Source organism: Papaver somniferum, unplaced genomic scaffold, assembly GCF_003573695.1.
Source record: "Papaver somniferum cultivar HN1 unplaced genomic scaffold, ASM357369v1 unplaced-scaffold_46, whole genome shotgun sequence".
Lineage (NCBI taxonomy): Eukaryota > Viridiplantae > Streptophyta > Magnoliopsida > Ranunculales > Papaveraceae > Papaver > Papaver somniferum.
Window position 1 is genome coordinate 212,831 of NW_020647193.1, and position 16,448 is coordinate 229,278.

At 36.8% G+C, this 16,448-nt stretch overlaps 1 pseudogene; it reads left to right on the forward strand.

Moving 5' to 3' along the window:
• The first annotated feature begins 1,278 nt into the window (after positions 1-1,278).
• Positions 1,279-1,378, forward strand: LOC113342713 (annotated as a pseudogene).
• Positions 1,379-16,448: the final 15,070 nt, after the last annotated feature.

Consider the following 16,448-nt stretch of genomic DNA (forward strand, 5'->3'; position numbering starts at 1 on the left):
AGTAAAGATTTCTCAACACGGTGTTTACCTATTGTGCAAGAAATGGTAGGGGACCCTGGGTCTTTATACTTAGGAGTAGTGGTATTCTGAATAATGGAACTCACGTGACTAACTAGGAAGGCTTTCTTTTGGACACTAAGATTACACTTTCGTGTATACAAGTCCTTAAGGAACTTGGCATAAGCCGGAATCTGCTTAATCGCATCCAACAATGGTAGGTTGATAGTAACCTGCTTAAAAACCTCTAATATATCATTAAAGTTGGACTCCCTCTTAGTCGGAACTAGCAGCTGGGGAAACGGGGCTCTGGGAACAAAGCCGGGCTCAGCAGTACCCTCATTGGTCTCTTTGGAGACTCTATCAGTCTTTTCATTCTCTGTCTCAGAAGGGTGAACTACAACATGTTCACTATTAGGCATCGAAACCTTGTTGTCTATCTCTCTACTGTTCCTAACGGTTTTAATAGGATTTACATGATCGGATGGTCTTTCACCTATTTCATTAATTCCTCTAGGGTTTGGTTGAGTTTGACTAGGAAACTTACCTCTTTATCTTAAAGACTCATTTATATGACTAACCTGGGTTTTCAACTGGGAAATAGCCTGAGAGTTAGCCTGACCTATTCTCTTATTTTCTTCTAAACCTTGAGCAATAGATTGTTGAAACTGCATAGTTTTACGAGTTAACAAAGCAAGAGACTCTTCTAAACTCATAATCTTCTTATCCGAAGGGTTCTGAAACTGTGCCGGGGCTGAAGGATTCTTAGGATAGCCAAAACCTGGGGTATCTTGAGAGTTACTAGACTGACCTTGATTCTGGCCCTTAGACCAAGAAAGGTTGGGATGGTTTCTCCATCCAGGGTTATAGGTTTCTGAATAAGGGTCAAACTTATGACGGTTATCGAATCTAGTGTTGTTATAAAGAGCATTGGCTTTCTATTCAACAGTATGGTCTTCCCAAAAAGGCTTTATTCTACCACTAGTACCACTAGAATGACCTAATTCCAACGCTTCTAACCTTTTGGCTATGGCTGCTATTTTAGCATCTGACTCATAGGATCCTTCTACCCTATTGACATTTCCTCTACTTAGAAGAATTGTTTTCTGTGGTTCCCTATTATTTTCCCATTGTTGGGTCTTATTGGCGATTTCATTCAAAAATGGGATCGCCTCATCAACAGTTTTATTCTCAAACCCACCTGTGCATAAGGACTCAACCATGGTTGTTGTTGAATAATTTAAACCCTCGTAAAGCATCTGAACTAACCTAACCTTCTCTAAACCATGATGAGGACATTGAGATATTAATTCATTGAACCTTTCTAAATATCTATATAAAGATTCTCCCTCTTGTTGAGCAAAAGTACAAATTTGTGTCCTAATAGACGATGTTTTTTGCCTTGGGAAAAACTTATGTATAAAGGCAGATGTAAGTTGTTCATAGGTTTCAATTGACTCAGAATCCAAACTATACAGCCAAGATTTGGCTTTATGTTTTAAGGAAAAGGGGAATAACCTAAGTTTCAGTGCATCATCACTAAGGTTTTTAATTTTCAGAGTACTACATACTTCCTCAAATTCCCTAACATGAAAATAGGGGTTCTCATTCTCTTTTCCTAAAAAGTTTGGGAGCATCTGTAAAGTCCCAGGTTTGAGTTCATAATTTTCTTCGGTTTCAGCTAACTTGATACAAGACGGACGAGAGATCCTAGTTGGGTTCAATAAAGCTTTTAAAGTTGCCATTTCTGGCACTACCAAAGGACTAGGAGTACTTTCTTCACAAAGAAGCAGATTCTCAAAACTGAAGTTTCCAAAAACGGGGCTCTCTAAAGAAGAGTCTTCGAGCTCCCCGCCTTCACAAGAAGAACTACTAGGTTTATCACTAATCAGACGACCTAGAGTGTTTCTTTTCCAAGCCCGTTCTCTAATGACCTCGGGCATACACTAGAAAAACAAAACTAAAACGAAAAGCCCTAAAAGGGAAGGGAAGTTATATGCAAACACAAACAAGGCTGACTCCACCACAGTAAACCTACTGAATTTTAGCAAACAAAAAGCATGATGGCTCCACTTAGATTGTTTCTAGACCAACTTCTAATCCTTCGAAAGGGAATTCGTTACAATTTAAGAAAACCCCTCTGGAATAAATCCGAGTCAAAGTAAGTTGAATTGAGGAGAGGGAAGCTCAGTGGAGCTCTGATACCCAAGGCCTCACCGCTATCACAAGGCGGCGCAGTCATGAATTCAACTCACAGAAACCATCATGAACTTCGAAGTATGCTAAAAGAGTAACCAATATTTTTCGAACGACTTTCCTACTAAGCTCGATACCCTATAGGTCTCGTTCTATTCCAAAATTTAAATCTTAGGTTCGCGTTTGGTTTCGTTTTCCTAAGGCAGGCAAGAAGAAAACGGTGATGAAATCCGAACCCTTATCTTGTATGGCCAGTCCTTGCCCTTTACCAGGAATTTAAAACAGTCGTTTTTCAGTTCCTCAGCATATATGCAAACGAAGGAATACAGTAACTCGCTGAAAGGGGATTCGCGAGTGTTTCGACAAACTTACCTCCTGTTCCAGACGGGGTATGAACCGTTGTCGTCGACTCGGGCCACAACTCCTATGTTGTGTACGAACCCGAGGGGCCGAGGTGATATCGTAATCACCGTCCTTCTCTGCAAACAGTTTAATATTTAATCTACCCTTCCGTAGGGTTTAAAAAAATTAATGTCCAAAGTCCAAAAGAAAGGTCCAAAAAATAAAGTGCAAAAAGAAAAAGAAAAATACAAAATAAAAAGAATTCCTAATACAATCTAATAAAATAACACTCTTTTTTTTCTCTCTCTTTTTCTATAAAATAAAAAGAAAATTCTTCTTCTTTAGCTCCTTTCGCTTTGCCTTTTACTTCAAGTCTTTAAATATTCGCCAAAAGCTTTGGCAAAAATTTTTTCGCTCCAAATTCCCAAAATCTGAAAGGAAAAGACCAAAACCCAAAAACGTAAAGAAGAACAAAAAAAACTAAAAAAAAATAAATCTAAAAACTCTATCCTAAAGACAAGCCCGCGGCGGCGGCCAAAAATTGATGGTATTTTCAATGATGTTGTTGTAAAGAGTTCGTTGAGGCTTGTGAAGGCAATGAATTCTAGACTTAATAGAACTTAAAAATATAGAAAACTTAACTCAAAATTGATTTCAAGTTATTGGAAAATAACCAAGACACTAGAATCCACTATTACACATGAATGATGTCAAATATTTCATAACTCTAATTATCCTTTTAATCCTTTATTTCTTAATCCACAAATAATCAAACATATTCTCAAAAATTAATTGTATCCCCTAAGCATATATTATCTAACCAAAGCATAACCTATCAAATTGAATCACAACTAATGAAGAAAATTATGTAAACTTTTAAGAACTCTGCAAAAGCAGTGATTGAGTGAATTATAATTAAATATTAGAGAAAATGAAATACTTACCCATTGTTCATGTGTGAATAGCTTCATCCATTTCCTTGGTTACGAGACAATTAGCCGCTCATCATGTTGGAAACACGCTCAAAAGTTGATTTCATTTATGCTCAAAGGGTTACAAATGATGAATAAGGGAGAATTATAAAAAAAATCGGCTTTGCAACGCTTATAACTGTTGCAAAAACCGTTACAAAGAGCCGTTTTTGTTGATGTTACGTTTTTAAGTCTGCCTGTAAACTGCGACCCACAGAATGAGTTGTTGTCACTGTTCAAAAACGACTGCTGGTGTAGGTCCGTTCTTCGTGTTCTTCAGTTTTGCAGCAGCAAAAATGGCAACTCTGCAAATTTGATTTTTCTCTCTGTGGTGCTCTTTTTCTCTCCCAATCTCTCCGTCTCCCTTCTCTATGATCCCCTCACCCTATATATACAACAGCAGTAAAATATCACGCCGTAACTCTCACAAATTTTCATTAAACTCGGCAGTGAAGAGAAATATTTTGGGAATATTTTCTTCCCTGTTTTAGCTTCTCACGTGTTTCTACAGCTGCAAAATCTCCTCATTTATCTTCTTCACGGTCCAGAGTGTTGCTAGAGTCATCATACACGAGCAGAACACGGATAAATCTTCCAAAACCCGTGAACTATTCTTCTCATGCACGGGATGCCCTGATTCCTTGTCACGGATTTTCCAGACAAATTTGATCGAAAAAAACACCCATACCAGCTCTTTTATGACATATCACAACTACCCATGAAGTTTCAGCCCTTTAGTCCACCTAGAACATCTTCAAATTTCGATCGAAACATTCTCAGAGAGTTGCCACATTTTTCCCGCCAATTTTTAAGTTTCAAATGAAGAAGATGGTGTCCCCTTAACCAGCTGTGGGGTGCGAATAACATCTGCCTTTTTGGGGGTGCCCCTTAGTAATTGAGGCGCCCCTTAACCAAATCTGGGCTTCGTATAGCAAGTGTCCTCCGGGGGTGTTCCGAGTGATTTTTCGAGACGATTTTTCCAACAATATTTATTTTCCAAAAATACCTAAAAATACACAAAACACCATAATAAGGACGAAAACGAGTACCAACAATTCGAAACATTGAGGACAAATTAGACACATAAATGCGTCTATCATAAGACTCATAACCTTCCGAGTTTCTCAGACAGGAACTTATGTTACTACATTGCATTTTTCAATTTTATAACATTTAGACGTTCATCTATATCCTTCATGTTGGTTTCGGTGCAAATTATGATTAAAACCCTAGCAGATAAGCATTAAAATTTTGGATGACTGAGGTTATGTCGCAACCACAAGATGTAGGTCATAGAGCAAAGCCTTACGATCACAAGGCGCACATTTTCAGTTTCACACTTGTGTTGTGGGAGATGCTAACTAGAAAGGTAAAAACTCTAGTAAAATTTGGTTGGAAACTGAAATTGGGAAAATACTTCACTTCAAATATCCAGTTTTACTAATTGTTAACATTCCCTCTGTAATTGGAAGTTTCTTTACGAGTATTTAAATCCCAGGCGGCAGTTGGTGTAGTGCTAAAGGTATTAGGTACACAAATGTCTCACTGGAAATGCTGCTAAAGTTTGTGGTAGTATTTGGAGTACCTTCAAGCTTTCGATGAACTATATAAAGGGAGTATAGGTTGAACATTTTTTTTTTAAATTGATGTAAAAAAAATTAAATTTATTTTGACCTTGATATTTTAGGTTGGTTAAATTGTAATTGAATTCAACTTTTAGTATAAAGATTTTTTTAGCTTATTTTTAATATCTTAATTTTAATTTCTAGACTTCAGATGATTCAGAATTGGAATCCAGCTGAGTCGGATTTGGATTTCAACTGAATCAGCTTTTGAATTCAGCCGACTTTTCACTTTTTTTTATAATAAAAATTAACTCTACGACGTTCTCTAACTATAGTATATAGAGACATCTCGAAAGTATCGTAAATAAAACTTATTCAGCGTCAACTAGAAAGTGTCCTTTCAGAAAAAGACACTAAATTTACGGAACTTTCAGCAGCAGTCCGAAAGTGTCCTATAAGCGAGTTATATAAGACACTTTTTGGCTATCTTAACACTACACCAAATTCAAAGATTAGTAACTATATTTGGCAACAACTTTGGTCCTGTTGCGAATTTCAGTTACGAAAAATTTGCAACAGCTTACCTTCATTACAAAACTCGCAACTGTTTAACCCTGTTGCGATTCGCACCTGAATTGAGTTGTACGCGTGCGATTCGTAAGTGTGGCATCCCACACTTTTAAGTTGAATCGTTTTCAGCCCATTCAGATGTTCAGTCAGCTTCAAGACTGACTCGTGTTTAATTACATGGACTAAAAAAACGACCGAAAATTCATTCTTCATTCTCTTGTCTCTATCCCTCATTCTCTTTTTCACTTCTCTTATTAGTGTTCAACTTCTTCTTCTTGGTTGGATATTCAATACACACACAGTGATGATCATGATAATGGTTATCACAACTCTTTCTCTTCTTTTATCGTTCTTCTCTGATTCTCTCTCTCTCGTTATCTTCTCTATTCCGAAAAACCCTGAGCTATACTAGCCAAATCATTATATTCTTTTAAAACCCGTACTAAAGATCCAGTAGCCAACAGTTGAGGTATGAAGATCTCTTAATTTGTTTTTTTGATGATTTTATTTTGTTTGATTTTGACCTAAGTTTTTTATAACTCTTTTTTCATTCCCGGGTTTTTCTTTACCCTTTCTCCAGATGAATAATTAATGAACAAGAAGAGGGACTTCTGTAACTTCTAAAAGGTATATTTTCTGGAACCCCTAACTCTGTTTCATTTGTTTGTTGGTGTAGATGTTCAATTTTTGTTCTTTTTTTTTTTTACTCTATTTTTAAACTAGGGTTTTTCAATTTGGGGATACTTTACTCGATTTCAAATTAGGGTTTTTTAATCGATTATGAAATTTGGGTTTTGGATTTAGGGCTTTTTTACTGTTGGAATTAAGGTTTAATAATCTTTACAATAAGGTCTTTATAATTGTTCATATTATTTTTTGAAATGATATCCATTCTGTTAGTGAAGATGATATTTATTTTGTTAGTGAAATGGTGTATCCATGTCCCTGTTTCAGAAATGTTTTGATATGGCCTAGTTTGGGGTCACGTACATGTACTTTTCATGTATGACATTCATAATCATGTATCTCTACCACTTTACATGAATCTTATGTCGTCTCGGTATGCTAAAACTTCAAAATTTTAGCTTTTTGGAAGACTAATCTGACTAATCTAGGGACTGGGTACTTGAGCTATTTTCACTAGTATTACTCCTATGATATCAACTGTAATACTGGGGGTTCAATCTGCAGAAGACACGGCCAATACAATGAAACTGATACCGAACAAAATCCACAGAAATTATTCCTACCTTAAAGATGCTTATCTCTATCTTTGACTGACTTTATATTTTCTTTTACATATATACTATTGGTCTCTGATTTTCTCGAGGTTGGGTTTACAGGCTGCAGAGATTGAGAGGCATCTAGCTCAAGAAACGAAGGCTGAGAATCATAATTAGAAACTACTACTGCTTGGTACATATAATGTACATTTTTATTTATTAATGGATTATGTTCACAATGCTTTAATTCGATAATATCATATAACTGGTTCCCTATCTGTTTAAGGTGCATTTGAAAGGGTCTTGTGGCACCAGCTGAAGGGAATGGCTGAAGATGCTTTAAATTGCACTAAGTCTACACAGTCGTCTGTTATGACCACTTGTTAGAGTCTAAACCAAATAGGAATGAAACAGAATTCTTTACAAAATGGAAGTGGCAGTGCTATTTACACTGCCGGTGGAAATCATTTTCAGATCTCCAAAATGTAAGGCATTCAATCTATAATGCCTTAGAAAATTGATGATGTTCCTTATTATGTGCAAGAATCTCTATGTGAGCATGTGTATATGGGGAAAAACGATTTGCTGGTTTTTACGGAATTGAGGAGGCGACCGTATGAAGGAGGCTCCTTGAACTGAGAGAAATTCTTAACCTCACACAGATGCACTACAAGAAGGGAGTGCTTTAAGTTCGAGAGATCAATTTGTAGGACTCCGGCCTAAACCAAGACAATGGCCGTTCCAGAGTCAATTCGGTCACAAGAGAGGATGGGTCGATCTGTAGGAGGGAAGCTGAAAAATGTGTGAGATCAATGGTGATCGAAGATTGTAGGTGTATTGTGTATTCTGCGTAAAGAGATAAGATAAGCTCTGATTGATTGAATTTGCTCTGTTGAGAGTAATTGCTCAGACGTTGATTTGTTAATCTCGTGTTGTCTGTTTGACGAAAAGATTGTCTTCCTTTCAATCATGATTCAGAGACTTATTTATATTGTTAGAATTGTAAACACCTTGATCCCAAGAAGTGTGACAGTTGCTGGAGTCAAAAAGTGGGGAAGTGCAAATCGTGTTAAAACCAGTTGCTCATCGTGCGGAGACTTGGTTGATTTTCTACCCACTACTTTGTTAACTCCTTCAACTGATTGCACGACATGATCATATTCTCATCGTGTGTATGAACACACGTGTCGTAGACCTCCATACCAAAACCTAAGTTAATATCCCCCCATGTAACACGATTGATGTCTCGTGATTGTGGAGTCTGCAAGGCAGACGTGTATTTTGTTAATCAGTTGTTGACTTCATGAGACGATGACTCCTTGTATTGATGAGTCGAACGTGATTTGCAAATGTTCTGAGACTCATGAATTGAACGTGTCTGTTGAGACAAAGGTATGATTTTCAAGTAAATGTTGATAGCCAAGGTGAGCAAATATTACTCATTCGATGGATTGTTGAATATTGATAACTGAACCAATATTCCTTAGTCTGAGCAAATATTGCTCATTTGAGAAAGTGTTGCTCATTTGATGAATTATTGGTAGCATGACCAAATAAAATATTATTTTAAGATACTGTCAACTGAACCGAGTATAATTAATAAAATGTTGATCATGGGATCGTCGTAAAATTATTAAGTGTTTGAATTTGCTCTGAATCATGTGTTTTGCAGAGCTTTGGATTCGAAACCCTAATTTTGATCAATTGATGATTTATTGAAAATCAACCATGGAGTGAAGGAGGGACCGGCTACACGGGATGATGGATCGACCATGTAGGGCCAAGATGCTCGAGTGAACAAAATACCAAAGTCTCTTGAAGACCAGTTGGTGAAAAGATGATTAAATGCTGGTTTAATCATTTATTCAAACAATGTTCGTCTGAACTTTAGGTGATAAAACCTAATAAATTATGAAGAGATGAAGGACCGACCAAGGGGTCATGAAAACCGGCCCTGGTTGAACATAATGTGAACAAATTAGGTCAAATGATGAAAGTATGTGGGACCGGCCTCTTTCAAGCCAAAGAGCCAACCTTGGTCGGTCAAGGGAATATGCTCGCATCGCCAAAGTGTCCGTCTCTCAGTCCTGAGAATTTTGATATTTTCTGATGTGCGTTTGAGCAACATTTTGAGAAAATATGAAGAAATCAAGGATTTTGCTGAAACTGAGGAAACTTCATAAGATGAAGGAAATAATAATAGTAAATTAAGGAATCACAAAGTGTGGGACCGGATATGGCCAAGGCATGGTCGGCCGTCCAATAAGCCCGTCCCATGGCACTTTTCCTAATTTTATATTATTTTCATGATTTTAGGGAAATATCATGAAATCAAGGAGTTTGTTGAAACTAAGGAGTTTTCCTTGAAGTGGATGAGTTTCCATGAGATGATGGAAACAAACAATATGAATAATAATAAAATAAGGGTGCGTGGGACCGGCTTGGGCATGGTCGGCCGTCTAGGGCCCGGTCCCGTGAGTTTTCCCTAATTTTATGTATTAGTTCCATGATTTGAAGGAAATATCATGAAATCAAGGAATTTCATGGGATGAAGGAAATAATAATAATAAAATAATAAAGAATGCAAGGTGTGGGACCGGCCACAACTAGGGCATGACCGGACGGCAGGTAGGCTTGGTCCCGCACACCTTTTCTAATTATTTATTATTTCCTTGATGCGAAGGAAACACCATAAAACTGAGGAGTTTCCTTGAAACGAGGGAATTTTGTTCAAATGAGGGAATTTTTATGAGATCAAAGAAAATATTAAAAATATGATAAAATATAAAATTGGGCGTGGGACTGCCACGACACGACCGGCCAGCCGGTGGGCCTAGTCCCCCAGCGCCTTGATTAATATTTTATTATTTATTATTTTCTTCCTATTTTGCATAGGTTCATCGTTCCTTCGTGTTTTGGAATGCTCGTTCGTGCATTCAGGTGCTCATTAGTGCATTATTGCTGAGTACACTTGCACCATTTTGGTCGGGGCTTACTCGATAGTGGCTCAGATGCCCGTGTGGTGAATATTTATTACTAACCCATGGAATTCTGCTGGGAAGAACCATGAATTGAAGTAACGAAATATTATGAAAAAACCTATAATATTTTCCAGAGATTCAGTTGATGAATCTAATGATTTAGGAATAATTAATTGAGGGCTCTATACTAGTACGATCGTCTAGGAGCATTAATTATTTAGTCAGGGAAAACATTTTTACATCCTGAAGACGTTATTGCTCTATACTAGAAGGCAATTTGTCTAGGAGTCGTCCAATCTTTCGATTCTATATAGAAGTAATTACTGAAATTGCTCAGTATTCATGAGATATGTCGTTCCCTCAGCTGAGATACTACACATCTACATATACTTTGAGTGACAGTATTCTCAGTCAGATATTCTTGTGGCATGAGCTTTCACGCTTTCGATAAGAGACATGAGCCTCAATACTCATCTGATTGCTGGATCAGGAGCACGTATAATTATGGATTTACGATTTTATCCCTTGACGAAAAATCCAACATCTACAGCATGCATGCTTCATGTGTTAACATGACAAAAAATTAGTGGATTTTCCTTATTATGAGCCAATGAGGCTATGCTAACCTTTTCTAGGGTTGTTAGTTTGCTGAGTGTTTTGCTTTAAGACTCAATTTTTCAGTATTAAAGTTGAATCAAGGGGTAAACATTTGAGCTTGTTTTTCTTAATATTTTATCTGTTAGCCTTTTATCTCCTCCTTTCTTTCTTTTCTGGATTATGCAAAGTGTTTTTAGCTGTAGATGTGGGGTTGTTTTTGTATAAGATGAAATTATCTTTCTGGCTCAAGTAAAACTTTGCACAGTGATGTGCACAAGGAAATGGAGATAGATCCCTCTTTTTTGGTGTCTGTTGTTCTGTTACCATCTTATGATTCTTATCTAAGTTTATGACTTTTTATCCAAATGGAATTACCTGGTTGAACAGATATTTGCTGGTAGAGTCAAAGGTGGTTCAGATGATACTGAGGGACTATCCTATGTTGAAGCGACCTGGTATATATAGTCTATATTGATCTCATAATATTTACTAATTTTTCCATACTGGTATATATTTATACTTTGAAAATTGATGACGTTCCTTAATAACGTCATGGGCTTTGGGGGGTGGTAATAGGACCCTCGTTTTTTTACATTTCTGAGTGCCTAAAGTCACTTTACTTTGATGAATCTGCATCTTAGTGGGATAAAAACGGTCGTGAACTACACCAAAAGAGTGACGGACGAAAGGAGATACAAAATGACTCTGTCTCAAGAAGAGGTAATTAGTGATTTGGTCATAACTATATGGTTCCTTTATGAACCACATATTAGTTTCTACTTCTTATGTGCTTTTTGTTGGATCACTTGAGCATCATGATGCTGGAGTTGCCTGGTACATGGAGCATCATGATGTTAGGTTTTGATATGTGCAACTTCGCCTGTTTAGACCAGTCAACGTAACATTACTTTAACCTGAATAGAGCCTTCGGCAATAAAAAAGAATCATGCGCTTATGTTCTTGTTTAGGTTTTGATATGTGAAACTTTGCCTATTCAGACCAGTCAATGTAACATTGCTTTAGTAGATTGATGTAAAACCTGACTAGAACCGTTAATTAACAATAAAAAAAGAATCATCTTATATTCTTGTTCAGCATGTTGCGCTTGGATTTTTTATTTCATCTTATTCTTAACTTACACTACATTAACAGGACACTCTGATGAACTAGTAGGTCAAAGTAGAGTAGAAGTGAGAACAAGTGTCGGATGGCAATGTAAGCCCTCTTTTGTGTTCATTGTTTTTCTGTATGAAGAGCCATCCTGAGAAGATAAGATGTCTTAAATATATTTTGTGTTGTTTCAGATTTTGTTCGTCATCACTAAACTAGATGTTTTCAAGAGCCCAACATCATATGTAATCTTTGGAGAGGCAAAGATTAAGGTTTTGTTGTCAAAGTTGCTCCTTCTCTTAAGATTACCATGGGCTCAATTGAGCTGTTTTGGGGGGGCAGGTTATTATGGATCTATCTCAATACATTAGAGCATGAAGACGCAAGTCATCAAATCTTCAAGTAAGCATACTTCTTGAAGTCAAAAACCCCAGATGGCCAGACTTACCTCAAAAAAAGCTAAGTATACCATACAATTTTCATTTCTCCTAAGGACATCAAATGTGAGAGTTCTTTTTGCTTCATATCATTTTGTAAGATTACCTTGGTATGATACTGAATTCATAGATATATAATCTTTCATTTGATTATTGTGATATTTTTCTTGTTGTGTATATGGAGTTCATCGCAGTATGTTATGGTGATGAACTCTATCACTACTTTCTTGATACTTTTGTTGGACAAATTTGATTTACAAATGAACAAGGGTAACTTGATCCACTATTTTTTTGATGTTGCAAAAATTTCGCAATTGCAACAACTTGTTGCGAAATTCCAGTTTGCAACTGTGTTAACTGTTGCGACCATCCAATTTCGTAACTGTTTCAAACAGTTGCGCAAATATTTGCAACGGTAGCATAGTCGTTGCGAAATATTGCAACATCGACTTTCGCAACAAAGGCAAACCATTGCGATCCCCCTTTTGCAACTGCCAGTTACTGTTGTTAATCACTAAATCTACGGCACTCTCAACAGCAGTCTGTAAGTGTCCTATAAGCGAGTTATACGACACTTTTTGGTTATCTTAAAACAACTTTTTTCCACTAGTGAGATTTTCCTTCATTCACGATGATCTTTCCCAATGTTGAAGCAAACTCTCCTCACAATGTGTCTTATTCATAAAAAGCCTCCAAGCGATGTTTATTTCCAGTTTTTTCTAACTCTCCTCAAATCATGTAACCTAATCACTAGAAGATTATTCTTTGATTTTTGATTTGTGTACAGCGAAAGCCCTATATATAGGCTTTTGTTGAAGCGTCGTAACCCAACCGAAAGTATGTATTCTTTCATATATTGTGCGAGACGACGTATCTAACAAAAGAAGTAACTTCTCGTATCTAACCAAAAACATATCTTTTTCCATCATTTTGCAATAGACGCACCCATTCGTTTAATTTTTTCTATACGGTATAGCTGTTCCACGTGGCTTCGTAAATTGAGAAAAGTGTTGAAACTTAATATGGATCCGCCACATCAGTAAAAAAATTCTCATTTATATAATAAAGAATTGATAGAGCAGTGAATTAAAATCGCAATATATTATGATGAGAAACAAAAAACAACTACTTGTTCGATTTTGGATTCAAAAATATTACCCTGCAAGATGCAATCAAAAGGCAAAAAGAAATTATATTCAAAAACCTTACCTCAGTGCAGATTAAAACCCTGCAACAAAAATAAAGTTAAACATGATGAATGCTTTATTTTCGTGAGAGTTATAAAGAAAGGATAAAGTAATAAAATGTTGTTACGGAATAGCTCGGTCGACCTCGCATGCGTTGCTATCTCAAGCATGTTTGTCAATGTTAGTGATCAAAACTATGAGTCTTGATTTCTAGCCTACATAGCTAAGTCTCAGACTAGGATAGAAAAGTGTAGTTAAGCTCAAGGACTTCATGGAGATTCATCATACAACAAAGAAGATCTACTCAAGGAACCGTGGAACTTCATCAACAAAAAGGTATGTGGAGACTTGAACTTATCTATCACTCAAAAGTCTATCTCTTTTATTTCCTGCTTCTTATAAGACAAAAGTCGTATGCTATATAGACTGGATCATACACATTTTATATTTCGAGCCGAATATATCTCGCCTATCTATATCTCGAAATCATGTGTTGGTAAAGCGTTTCGCTTTGATCAAGTTTATATTCACCTAGTGAAGAAAGTCATGAAAAGTTTCAATTACTTTGATAATTGCTCTGACGCGAAACAATCTGTGAATAACGGCTATATAACGTCCTCTGAGAATGTCTTAATGATTGGAATGAGAGTTTAGATTACATAACCATGTATTCCTTAATCCGAAGTTTTCGAACTTTATTGATTGAGAGAAATAAGAGGAATTGGCTTTGCCAAGTCCGCGAACCCAGTCCGCAAACTCAGTCCGCGAACTGACGGAAGTTCTCGTACCGAGAATTTCTGCTGGGATTTTCCAAAAACTCGTTTGCGTGTAAGTTCGCGAACCTAGTCCGCGAACTGGCGAAAGTCTCTTTGCCGAGATTTTCTACTGAGTTTGGAAAACTCCACCGGTTGTCTTAAGTCCGAGACCTTGTTTGTGATCTTAAGGGGTTATGATCTAAAGATATGCCCTGAACATGAAACTTAAATTACTAAGGAATGTTTTATGCAAACCGTGGCTATAAAGTTCATGAGTCGATTCAATCGAATAGAATCATCTTTGTTTCAATTGTTTCTTGTTTAGTTACATAAGATCTCATAGCAATTGAAGAACTCTTAAACTAGTTAATTTGAGTCAATTGAACTAGTTATGGTGAAGAAGAACTAGGTTAATATGAAATGCTCATATGGTTAACCTTTTGGGTTACTATGTTGAACCAACATACACGTACACGTTTGGGCATGGTTTTCGCAAAACCAGTAAACGTCTACCCAAGTGTGTGTGACAAGCTAAGTTTTCGATCTAACGGTTGAGAAATATTAGCTTGAATCTAAATCAGGTTTTTATCTAACGGTGAATATGGATTGCTTTGTAACTAAGGCAAAACCCTGATTTGAAGGCTATATAAAGGAGACATCTAGCATTGTGCAAAACTAATCCCCACACGTCTGTGTGATACTAGTGTGCTCGCCAGAGTCGATTATACATTAACCTTTGGTTTTCTTCTCTAAAACCAGGTTAACGACTTAAAAACTTCATTGGGATTGTGAAGCCAGACCGATACTACTTTTATCGTAGTCGTGTGATCTGATCTTGCATCTTCTATCGTACGAGTAAAATCGATTGATTGGATTGAGATCGTGAGAGTTCTTCGATATGCAAGATAAAGAAGTCACAAACATCTTCGTCTAACTGTTTGTGATTCCTCGACAAACCGCCTGTGTAGTCAAGAAGGAATGTAGAGAGGTGATTGATTAATCTAGGATGTTCTTCGGGAATATAAGACCGGATTATTAGTTGGTTCCTGTTCACCTTGATTTCATATCTTAAGACTGAATAAAACCTAGGGTTCATCTGTGGGAGACAGATTTATCCTTTGATAGATTTTTCTGTGTGAGACAGATTAGTTTATTATCAAGTCTGCGAATTTGGGTTGCAGCAACTCTTGGTTGTGGGTGAGATCAGCTAAGGGAATCAAGTGTGCAGTATCCTGCTGGGATCAGAGGCGTAGGAGTACAATTGTACCTTGGATCGGTGGGAGACTGATTGGGAAATCCAACATTTGGTTGTTGATTGATATTGATTGATCCTTGGACATTGGTCTTTGGTACCGTCCAAGTTATTCCTTGTATTTGATAAAGACTCGCTATTGTTTTTAGCTTGAGTAAACATCAAATAAAGAGAGAGATATTAACTCCTTGAGATAATTTTATCTAGATTAAGTCTGACTGTCTAGTTGATTCTCTAGCAAAGTATTTCGGAGTTAGTCCATACAGATTGCTAAGCGAAATATTGGGTGGTGTTGTTAGACCCCCGCTTTTTCAATTGGTATCATAGCAGGCAAACACGTTTAAGACCTAACAAGTCCGTGTTTATAGCGATCTAACTCTATGGACAAGAGTACTATCTCTGACAACGCAACATCAGTACAAGACTACTCAGATAAGTTTCAAAGATGACAGTGATTCTGAAGAAGGACAGAGTCTTGATGAGGAATTTTCTCAATACATCAAGTTGTTTAATCGTGAATTAAAGGAAACAAGGACGACTGCTTGCTTGAGAAAGTATATGGGTCCTCTCTGTCAAGAAAACAGAAAGTTGAGAAAACTCTTCGAAGGTTATGATGGTGGATACAAACTGTTAGAATCTACCGTTAAAGATCATGAAGAAGAGGATCGCTCAAAAAAATCTGAATGTGATAATTTTCTTTGTAACCTCTGTATATTAAAAGAAAGGCTTGCCGAAAATTAAGCAAGATGTGAATCTCAACAGAAGAGTTTCAATGACAAAGAACGCAGTATTCTTATCAGAGAGAAATCCTTGGAAACCAAACTCATTGTTGCTCATAATAAGGTAAAATCACTGGAATAGAATCTAAATAGGTTCGGTTCTAGCTCTACAAAACTGTCTTCTATGCTGGGGGCCTGTAAGAACATCATGACAAAAGTGGTCTGGGATATAAAGGAATAGACGCTCCTAACAGTGGTAAGACTAAGTTTGTTAAAGCTGTTAATATTTCTCTATGTGAAGAACCTGTGTCAGCTTGCAAAAACAAGGATTCTACTTCTTCTAAATCTGCTCAAAAGATAACTATTGAACGTAAGTCCTTCAACTGCTATTACTGCGGAAACAAAGGACACTCTGAGCGAAGGTGTCGTCTTCGGATAAGGAATGAAAAACTTCACAACATTCTTAATTAGATGTATAAAGAAGTTGTTAAACCTATATCACAGATTGGAATCAACCCCTTTCTACCTCAAGGGATATACTGTGAT